The sequence below is a fragment of the Microcaecilia unicolor genome, chromosome 10 (genome assembly GCF_901765095.1).
Source record: "Microcaecilia unicolor chromosome 10, aMicUni1.1, whole genome shotgun sequence".
Taxonomy (NCBI): Eukaryota; Metazoa; Chordata; class Amphibia; order Gymnophiona; family Siphonopidae; genus Microcaecilia; species Microcaecilia unicolor.
Window position 1 is genome coordinate 33,758,968 of NC_044040.1, and position 12,059 is coordinate 33,771,026.

Below are 12,059 nucleotides of genomic sequence, written 5' to 3' on the forward strand. Positions count from 1 at the left end.
TGAGTAGAGTGCTCGGAAAGAAAGGTGCAGATTTTACGGATGTTGTAAAGAAAGAAACGACAGGTCTTGGCGATCTGCTGGATATGAGCAGAGAAGGAGAGAGAAGAGTCAAAGATGACCCCAAGGTTTCCAGCTGAGGAGACAGGGAGGCCCCGCCTCCCAACCACCAGCCCCGCCTCCCACCATCGGTTCTGCCATCTAATCTCAGCTAAGCTTCTGAGGATCCATAACGCCAATATTGGCCACTAACAATCAATTATTGCTGCTAATTGGCAACAATTTGCAAAAAGTCTGTAAATAAATCCTAATAAATAAATAAATTCATGTGCCCGTCTTCCTAGTTGGTATTTTTATAAAGATGCACATGTAAATTTTTAAGTGCCGGTCTGAAAAGGCGACACAGCCATGGGAGGGGCATGAGTGATGTTCCTACAATTTGTGTTCAGTGTTATCGAATATGGCGGATCTGTGGTAATTTCGGTATCAAGATTTACACCAGGTTTCAGTTGCTGTGAATCCTCACACCCAAAATTGGGTGCACATCCCGACACTAAGCGTTATTGTATAAACGGCACCCAACTCAGCATGTGTTCATAGAATAGCGCTCAGGGGGAGACTCTATATATGGCACCTAAAAAATGCCCTGCGGAAAACATTTCCACCTACGTGTATTCTATATGCGGCCCCTAGATTTAGGCGTAGTGTATACAATACGCTTAGTTGATTTGCCAGCGCCCAAAACTACGTGCATCCAGTTACACCAACAAAAACATGGCATAAATCCTGGCACATAGATTTAAGCGCACTGGGCCATATTCTATAACTACGTGTGCGAATTTTGGAATGCCCACAAAATGCCCATTTCCCCACCCATAACCATGCCCCTTTTTGCCTGTGTGCATTAAAATTTAGGCGCTCTGCATTATAGAATACACTTAGCGATTTGTGCACGTATATTCTGATTATTTTCAATTAGTGCTCATTATTGCTTGTTAAGTGCTGTTAACAATGCTGGTTGGCTTGCTAAGTCAATTAAGTTACATGCGCTGTTATGCATGGATTTCAGCACGGAATGCTATATAGAATCCAGGGGTTATTGGGGTTTTTCACTCATTTGTTCACTCAACCTTCGAAAGCTAATCAAGAAATGTATTAAGTTATGTCCAATAAAAAAGGTATCATCTTATTTTCTTTTCCATGTTTTATTTTGTTTGATTTCTATTGATAGCCCATAAATTGTGAAATTGGTACACAGACTAATACTGGCATGTGCGTGCAGAGCTGGGCAAGGGTGTTTACATTTGGAACATAACCTGCAGACAGTGAAGCAAAAAATACAAACAGCAGCTAACTAATCAAAATGACAATGGAGAAGTCGGTGAGCGAGAATGCAAAGATGTGTGGTGTCCCCAGACTTCCAGAAGCTGAAGGAAGGCAGAAATTGGAAGAGCAGTGAAAATATATATTTAGAAGAACAAGCTCAGAAGAGGCACAGAGCAAAAGTGAGAAAGAGAAGGGACCACAGCAAAATCTGAATGACAATGGCCAGAAGCAATGAGGGAAGAAAGGGGGGGGGGGGTGAGACAAAGATGGGAAAAGGACCAGTGAAGAGCCTGAAAGAGTGAAGATGTACAAGAAAGGAGGACCAGAGCTGAGCATTCATGGTACTGTGAAGGGAAGCAAAAGATCTCAGAGAACACCTGATTTATGGTACCTGTGCATATCTCATACTGTGTCAGAACTATGGCTTTCCTGGGTCTCAGCTCATTGTTCTCACCACTGGGCTTCTAAACAGACATGAGCAAACTGCAATCCAGTCAGGGGGTCTACCTCTCTGTTCCAGCTGTAGGAGAGGTGCATGCAAATAGCAGCACAACTAGGGCATTTTCTGTGGACTATGGACTTTTTCTCTGGGAACTTGTCCAAACTTTTTTTTAATGTATCTGGGTTTAATAAAAAGGTTTGGACAGGTTCTTGGAGGAAAAGTCCATAGTCTGCTATTGAAATAGACATAAGGAAGCTATTGCTTGTGCTAGGTTTGGTACCATGGAATCTTACTACTGTTTGGGTTTCTGCCAGGTACCTGAGACCTGGATTGGCCAATGTTGGAAACAGGATACTGGGCTAGATGGACCATTGGTCTGACCCAGTATGGCTATTCTTATGTTCTTATGTGATGACTCCATTGCCTTGGAATAGACTTCCGAATCATAGCAGGCAGGAGATAAATTATATTCAACCTCTTCTGAGGGTTGAAGAAAGGATTTTTCTGCTGGATTAGGTGCCATTGGTGACTTTTGTTAGACACCGCTGCTACTTTTGTGGAATAAAAAAAAAAGATGAGTGGGATAGTATTGTTTTTGTTGAAGATAACTGCAATGCTGCAATGTGTAGGTTGAGACTGATGTGTGATTTTGTCTTAGTTGTGTTATGTTATATTTTTGAGATACAGATTTTTTTAAGTACTTGGTGTCTCTTGGTGATTATACGTGGAGCCCACGTCTGTATAGGTCATCTAGATCAGAAAAGGAACTTCCAAGTCAGGACAGTCAAAATATGCAAAGTATTGCAGAATGCGCCTTTTGTGATATAAGGCCATGGACGTTGTATTTGGCAACACATAACAGCAGGAACAGCCCTTTTACCCCTCTCCCCATTTTAAAAAGATGTATCCCTCAAGGCTTTGCATGGAAGTGGTGGGTTTTACAGTACCTGCACCATGTAAAGAGAAGAAATCAAGTTCCAAAACTCTGTTTTTCCCCCCTTTTCAGGTGGATTTTAAGACCGGACATGTAAATAGAGGCTTGATTGTCTCCCCCTCCCCCACCTTTTTGCTTCTCTAACCCTAGGTGCAAATGAACTGTTAGCTGATGGTTATGAGTGACTTGCAGTACATGCCAAAGCTCTTGTTGATTTTATCTGAAGCATTCATGTATTTCCATTGCAAAATTTGGAATACAGGTATACTTCTAAGGACTGCGCAAACCACGCCTAGAGCACGCTCTCTTCAAACCTGTGCATTCTGCGGGAATGCATGTATAAGAGGAGGCAGTTCTAAAATCACTACTTACATGTCTGCCCGTTTACAATGCATAACTTGACTTTTTCGTAGGCAAACTATAAATGGTGAAAAAACGCTCTAAGCGCTATTCTATAAACAGTGCTCAAATTAGGCGCAGTTTATAGAACAGTGCTTAGCACTGGGACCCACACCTAACTTTAGGTGCAAGGACTTACACAAACCCCTGGTGTAAATCCTTGCCAATTCCCTTATTTTATTTGTGTTACATTTGTACCCTGTGCTTTCCCACTCATGGCAGGCTCAATGCGGCTTACATGGGGCAATGGAGGGTTAAGTGACTTGCCCAGAGTCACAAGGAGCTGCCTGTGCCTGAAGTGGGAATTGAACTCAGTTCCTCAGGACCAAAGTCCACCACCCTAACCACTAGGCCACTCCTCCACTGTTGCTACTATTTGAGATTCTACATGGAATGTTCCTATTCCACTAGCAACATTCCATGTAGAAGTCGGCCCTTGCAGATCACCAATGTGGCCGCGCAGGCTTCTGCGAGTCTGACGTCCTGCACGTACGTGCAGGACGTCAGACTCACAGAAACAGAAGAACTGCGCAGCCTTCTACATGGAATGTTGCTAGTGGAATAGCAACATTCCATGTAGAATCTCCAATAGTATCTATTTTATTTTTGTTACATTTGTACCCTGAGCTTTCCCACTCATGGCAGGCTCAATGCGGCTTACATGGGGCAATGGAGGGTTAAGTGACTTGCCCAGAGTCACTATATAACAGTTCACATAACTTGCAGGAATGCCCCTGATCCGCTCATTATCGTTCCATGGCTGTGCCCCCTTTTTGAAGCCACACGTAAATATGTGCACATAAATTTAAATGAATCCTAATTAGCACTGATAATTGATTACTAGGGCCCAATTATCAGTGCTTTGGCTCATTATCCAATTAAATTGTGCACGCAAATTGGGGCACGTGCCCAATTTTTTGTGTGCATGATTCCTGAATGCCATATATAGAATTCAGGCGATGATGTCCGACCCTTTAAAAATCACCTCTTTCGTGTATGATTTTGTATCTTGTGCATTTTTAATTGTACATCACTTTGAGTTACTGATAATTAGATAGAGAAATGCTATATAAGCTTTCACAAATAAATAAAAGGAAGTAATAATAGGTAGTAGCCAAGTAAGTGTTAAATCCGCTACCTCATTTATGGTGACTATATTCACTGCCCCTCCCCCTACTATTTCTGCATCCACTTTAATTTGCTATGCAACCTAGAGAAACAGACTGCAATGGCATATAATGATTGCCAGGCTTACCTAATGTACCTAGCTTCCCTGCTTGCTGAAATATGACAGACCCAACTTGACCTCAGCTGTCTGCCCAACATTTTCTTCATTTCTAATTCCCCACCACCACCACCACCACTAGGAGAATAATGCATCTAGGTCTGGTTCGGTGAAAACACTGCATCTGCTTTAACAAGACTATCTTCACACCTTGATAATAATTAAATCCAGATGTAAGGCACATAAACAGCAGATTGGCACAGTTTAAGACCAAAGAATTTAAACTCAATGGTCATCCTAGGTCAGCCGCCACCCGGGGCGGATCGCTGCTGCGCACCCCCCCCCCCCCCCCCGGGTGCAGTGGCGTCCGTCCCCCCCAGGGTGCAGCACAACACACACACGGCGCAATGACACCTCCTCCCTGGTGCATCAAGCCCCACCTCCGGTGCAATGACACCCCCCTCCCTGGCACATCAAGCCTCCCCCCCTGGGTGCATTCTTGGCTGCTGGAGGGTGCAGAGAACAGCCGCGCGCCTGTCGGCTCCACTGGCTCCCTGCTCCCTCTGCCCTGGAACAGGAAGTAACCTGTTCCAGGGCAGAGGGAGCAGAGAACCAGCAGAGCCGACAGGCACGCAGCTGCTCTCTGCACCCTCCATCAGCATGCACCCGGGGCAGACCGCCCCCTCCGCCCTGCCCTTGCTACGCCACTGCTTAAACTTGAACAATAAAGCAATGAAGCCAACCTTCATTACTTAAAACAGAAAAGTTACTTCCTTTAACTATTGATTAAAGGGCCCTTTTACAGACCTGTGGTAAGCCCAATGCGGGCTTACCGCTCACTCTACCGGGACTACCACCGGCCCAACGCAGCCAACTGTGGTAGTCATGCCCTGAGAGCACGCCATTTCCGGGGGAAAAAGAAAACCCTCAGAAATGGCTTGCGTGATGATAACCCGGCACCACGCACTCAATGGGTGGCAGCAGTAAGGGCTCCCTGCAGCATGGCCATGTGGTAAGAGTTCTCTTATCACATGGCTATCTGTGATGGGGGCTTTTTTATCCACTGTGGTAAAAAGGACCCTGGTGAACGGGAAAAATGGCCCCTGTTGCTAGAACAGGGCCCCTTTTCCCACAGCTTGGTAAAAGGATCCTTAAATAAGGGCACAACAAAATGCAAATTGAGTTAAAACAGGCTACTGCAAAAATAAGGCAGAATCAAATCTAAATGTGTTAACCTGAGCAAAGAATACAAAAACAATGCAAGCTATCTGCCATCAAGAGTTGGATAACCTTGAACTTGTCCTTATTGTCCCACCATTCTCAGCAAGGGCTCGATGTACAGGCATGGACCTCCATGCACAAACCAAGGGTTGAGGTCTAATGCTCACTGCCAGGTGAAGATTACAGCACAGAACTTGAAATAGGCATATAGCATCAACATTTTGCTTGGGTATCTCCCCCCCACCCCCAGCTAAAGCTGCAACAAACTACCCCAACCGACAGGAAACATCAACAGAACAAGAGTGAAAGCAAACTTTTTTGCATTTTATGTTCTGTTGTTTTATGTTGTGTGTTTTGTTGTATGTGTTGTATTTGCTTTATGGGTGTTTGTTGTAACCCACTTAGATGGAATAAATAGGTGGGATATACATTTGATAGATAAATAACAACAAAACAAAGGGGGTGGGAAAGGCGCCTCCGAGGAGCAAGAGTGTGCCTTGGTCCTCGGAGGTAAACTAAAACAAAAGATAACGCACACCCAGCACAGCAAACAGCCAATCAAAAGCCCTAAAGTTTGGCGCTTGCGAAAGTTTAAATCACAACAGCCCAATGAAAGAATGCCCTGGTTCAACTGCTCATGGGGAGTAGCAAGACTCTTCTCACTTCCGGTCCCCCAGCCCTAGCCCTATCTCCTGAATAACAGCTTGGCCCACCAAGTAGGTTCATCTCCCCATTAATAGGGATGCTTGGGCAAATCCATCATACTTGGTTCTTCCTCTTGAATCTTACCTCGACCAGGAAGCTAGCTGACCTTTTCCTTTACAATTCCTTTTACCTTTCCATCACTCTTATTCCCTATATTCCCAGTACCATCTCCCATTCTAGGAATTTGCAGTGTCAACAGTGGACTCCATGTTATTTTCACAGGGCAGCTCCATAGCAGCCTCTCATAGAAAGGCTAATGAGCACTCAATGAGCCAGAATTCATTCTGACCTCCTGATCCTGGACATCCCCTGCAGGGTGCAATGATATTTTGTTAAGTGAAGTCAATGATTAGATTATTTACAGACTTCAGTTCACTAAACTGTGAATTCACCCCTGACCTTCAATGCACCAAGAATGAAGGCTGGGCAGATGCAATTGTCTGATGGTTTGAGGACTTCGGTCTGCTTCCTCCTCGCAGCTCTGTCAACTGCACTGGTATCTCAGGTATGTAATAAGTTATGACAATTAACTACAGGCTTGTCTTCAAAGAATAAGTAAATCCATGCCTTTGTGCAGAAGGAAAAAAATGTGATTAAACTGGACGCTGAACAAATCACAACTGAGAGAAATATAATACTTAATTGAAACCCTGTATTTATCGATACAGTGAACTTCTCACATAAGACTGCGTTGCTTATGATCTAGTCTTTTAAAAACATATTGTTTCTCCGAATCAGTACACAAAAGTAAAGGCTGTCAAACAGAAAAATTATTATAATGTGTTATGACCTCTCATTAGGCTAACTTAATTCATTTTTTGACTAGCTGTGAGGAGTGATACTTTTTCATTGGTTTTGAAATATCGTTTTTAATGAATTTAATCGAACCTTCATATTTATAATCTCTTTAACTACATATATGGCTCAAGGTAGAAAACAAAAGATCATGATCGGACATCATCTGTAGGTTTTACTGCCTAACTTAAAAGTATAGACTAACCCAGCTATATACCTAGACCTCCCACTCACACTCTGTCTCCCTAGGCCGCTTCTGCTGCTAGGTCCTCTTTGTGGATCTCTTCTTTGCTCAGGGTGAGATTTCGGGCTACTCTTCCCCAACTAAGTCTGAGGGGTTCCAAATCTCCCTTCCGGGCACCGAGGTTCAGTTTCCTTTCTCTTAGAGCCTGAAATCCATCCAAACTCCTACATGTCCACCTTATCCTGATTAATATGTTGATTCGCATTCAGTTCAGTTTTCCTGGTTTCTTCTTTTCCTCAGCCCTCCTAAGAAAATCAAAGTGACCTCCTCTCCCTCTCGGGAATGGGTTAGTGCTCGCCATCTCACATGTAGTCTTTTCTATTGGACTATTACTTCCCCACGCAAGGTCTAAGGTCTTCACCCTAGCTAAGATTTATTTTAGTTACATTTGTACCCCGCACTGTCCCACTCATGGCAGGCTCAATGCGGCTTACATGGGGCAATGGAGGGTTAAGTGACTTGCCCAGAGTCACAAGGAGCTGCCTGTGCCTGAAGTGAACTCAGTTCCTCAGGACCAAAGTCCACCACCCTAACCACTAGGCCACTCCTCCACTGTTGCTACTATTTGAGATTCTACATTCCACTAGCAACATTCCATGTAGAAGTCGGCCCTTGCAGATCACCAATGTGGCCGCACAGGCTTCTGCGAGTCTGACGTCCTGCACGTCAGACTCACAGAAACAGAAGCCTGCGCAGCCTTCTACATGGAATGTTGCTAGTGGAATAGTAACATTCCATGTAGAATCTCCAATAGTATCTATTTTATTTTTGTTACATTTGTACCCTGCGCTTTCCCACTCATGGCAGGCTCAATGCGGCTTACATGGGGCAATGGAGGGTTAAGTGACTTGCCCAGAGTCACAAGGAGCTGCCTGTGCCTGAAGTGGGAATCCAACTCAGTTCCTCAGTTCCCCAGGACCAAAGTCCACCACCCTAACCACTAGGCCACTCCCCCACTGGCACAAACTATACTCAGTTTTCTTTTATACAGCTGGAGACACCTCTTTTATTATAGGGGAGCTCTCTTAATGAGGGGGTGTATATGCTGTTATATATCTCTCCCTGGTGTCCACTTTCTAGGGGAGCTCCTTTTGTTTCTTTCTTCATAGATAGGAAGTCAGTACTCCTACGCAGTTTCTCTGTTCTGGCCTCTGCTAGATGCCCTGGAGATACACATTAAATAAGGTAGCTGACACAACCGATCCTTGCGGTACCCCAGCTACCAAATGATGGACAGTCAACAGCTTGGTATTCAAATGTACCACAGCCATCCTTGCAGCCATATACAATGGAACCAATCCAAACAGTTCCCACAAAGCCACACGCACTGAGACGTCGCAATAATATATTGTGATCTACGGTGTCAAAAACTGCTGTTATGTCCAGAGAGGCAAAAAAATAACATTGATGTCATAGGGTGCATGCTAAAAATTAGCACGCACTAACAATAGAGACACCCATAGGAATATAATGGGCGTCTTTATCATTAGCACGCGCGAAAAAGGTTTTGCGCCTACAGCGCGGCTTAGTAAACAGGGCCCTTAGTATGTTGTTTAGAAATTCTTTTATCAACTTAAAAAACTTCATTACATTAAGAAATATTTTGATGTTTTTGTTGTTAGGCTTATCATTCAGATGTTAATCTTGTCTATTCTTGATTATTGTAATTTAATGTATGTTGGTTGCCGTGGCATTCCTAGGGTGGCTGACACCCGGGGCGGATCGCCGATGTGCCCCCCCCGGGTGCAGCGCGACCCCCACCCCCACCCCCGGCAAAAGGCCACCTCCCCCCCGGTGAAAGGACACACCTCCCCCCTGGCGAAAGGACACCTCCCCGCCGGGTGCATTTTTACCTGCTGGGGGGGGGGGGGGTGCCGCGCACCTGTCTGCTTCGCTCGTTCCATGCTCCCTCTGCCCCGGAACAGGAAGTAACCTGTTCCGGGGCAGAGGGACCACGGAACCCCTCCAGCGGCGTGCACCCGGGGCGGACCGCTCCCACCGCCCCCCCTTGGTACACCACTGGTTGGTTGTACTAAATCTTCCTTAAGGAGCCTGTAGGTAGTCCAGAATACTGCCATTCCCTTTATTTTTTCCTTAAATAAATTTGAGCCTCTGTCTTCTTATTTTTTGGAGTTACATTGTCTCCTTGTAGAGGTTCAGATTTATTTTAAGTTGGGAATTACAGTTTTTAGGATACTGCAAAGAGAAGCTCTGTTTTATTTAACTGCAGCGACGAATGTGTTCTTAGGGTGCTAAATCAGATTGGTTGCAAGGTCAATGTCTACTGTCCTTTCCTGCAGACAGGAAGGTCAGATTTTTGTCATTTTCACTTCCCTATCAGGTTCCAACCTTTTGGAACTCATTGCCTTTGGAGCTAAGGATAAGCACTGATTTTATTATTTTTCGGAGGTTGCTTAAGACCTTTTTGTTTCGCAAATATGTAGTGGGATGTTTTGATTGAGTTGTTTGCATTAGTTATTTTTATGTCTTTGAATGTGGTATAGTGTACTGAATTGTGTTTCTGAATGAAGTGTTTACTCTTTTATTTTGTAACTCGCAGTGAACTGTGTTAGTACTTGAGGGCTATAAGTTCCATATAAAATAAAAAAATAAACCAGGTGTGCCTTGGGGTGGTTCATTGTACTTTGGTGAGCTGCTGCCAACATTCCCATCACTATGTCAGCATGCTAGCACGAGGAGGGGGGGGGGGGGGTATCAAGATATGTGCAGCTCCTCATTTCTGCATTCAACGGTCAGTGAAAGGGGCCCCTTAATCACTTGACATTGGATATTCTGTACATTCTGATCTCACCTATGTTTTTTTTATTCATTCTTATGGAAATTTCAATAATGTGTATTGCAACAACAAAGAGAACTCACGATGTATGACCCTGTCTGTGTATGGTGCTTGCACATGACTGATCCTGGGGGGTACTGATTCACACTGACCTTTCCAAGCTGTGTTCTTTATGGATCTCCATGACCTCATGGAAACATTATGGGGTGGGTGGCAGGTGGTGGTGGCGCTTGAAAATCTTTCAGGCACAGGAGGACCAAGGACTCTGACTCTGACACAGAAAAGTTTGGCTCCCTGAGCAGAGACATAACTGAGGAACGTACCTGCATGTGCAGAGGTATATATGCACGTTTTGCACATGGAAGGAATGTGTTGCCATTGCCACAGATGTTTTCTTGACGCGGGGGCTAGTACTGCTGTTGCACATTTTATATAGTGTATTTCCGATTGGACAAGTTTTATCTCAAACCGTCTGACATTCGCAGTGTGTCCTCTTTCTAAACTTCTTTTTTTGGTGTATCTTGGAATTTTGGAACATGTTTATTTTTTCCATTATGGACTTAACGCTTTTAAACGTCTTCCGGTAAACATTTTTTTTCACCATTTGGACGTCATATCGAAAATGCCTATCTATATCTTCCAAAAATCTCAGTTGGAGAGTGTAATAGGAAACACTCTATGAACGTATAAGAGGTAGAGTCTCATATAACTGCGCATGGCTCCTTGTCACTTCACTCACACGGTGAATCTGCGCTCATGCACGTATATTTAATCATTGACTTATTCCCTCCTCCTACCTATGCTACGGACAATCCCAATCTTCATTAATTGTGTTATTTTTTAGTTTCCTTATGCATACAGTGGGGGAAATAAGTATTTGATCCCTTGCTGATTTTGTAAGTTTGCCCACTGACAAAGACATGAGCAGCCCATAATTGAAGGGTAGGTTATTGGTAACAGTGAGAGATAGCACATCACAAATTAAATCCGGAAAATCACATTGTGGAAAGTATATGAATTTATTTGCATTCTGCAGAGGGAAATAAGTATTTGATCCCCCACCAACCAGTAAGAGATCTGGCCCCTACAGACCAGGTAGATGCTCCAAATCAACTCGTTACCTGCATGACAGACAGCTGTCGGCAATGGTCACCTGTATGAAAGACACCTGTCCACAGACTCAGTGAATCAGTCAGACTCTAACCTCTACAAAATGGCCAAGAGCAAGGAGCTGTCTAAGGATGTCAGGGACAAGATCATACACCTGCACAAGGCTGGAATGGGCTACAAAACCATCAGTAAGACGCTGGGCGAGAAGGAGACAACTGTTGGTGCCATAGTAAGAAAATGGAAGAAGTACAAAATGACTGTCAATCGACAAAGATCTGGGGCTCCACGCAAAATCTCACCTCGTGGGGTATCCTTGATCATGAGGAAGGTTAGAAATCAGCCTACAACTACAAGGGGGGAACTTGTCAATGATCTCAAGGCAGCTGGGACCACTGTCACCACGAAAACCATTGGTAACACATTACGACATAATGGATTGCAATCCTGCAGTGCCCGCAAGGTCCCCCTGCTCCGGAAGGCACATGTGACGGCCCGTCTGAAGTTTGCCAGTGAACACCTGGATGATGCCGAGAGTGATTGGGAGAAGGTGCTGTGGTCAGATGAGACAAAAATTGAGCTCTTTGGCATGAACTCAACTCGCCGTGTTTGGAGGAAGAGAAATGCTGCCTATGACCCAAAGAACACCGTCCCCACTGTCAAGCATGGAGGTGGAAATGTTATGTTTTGGGGGTGTTTCTCTGCTAAGGGCACAGGACTACTTCACCGCATCAATGGGAGAATGGATGGGGCCATGTACCGTACAATTCTGAGTGACAACCTCCTTCCCTCCGCCAGGGCCTTAAAAATGGGTCGTGGCTGGGTCTTCCAGCATGACAATGACCCAAAACATACAGCCAAGGCAAC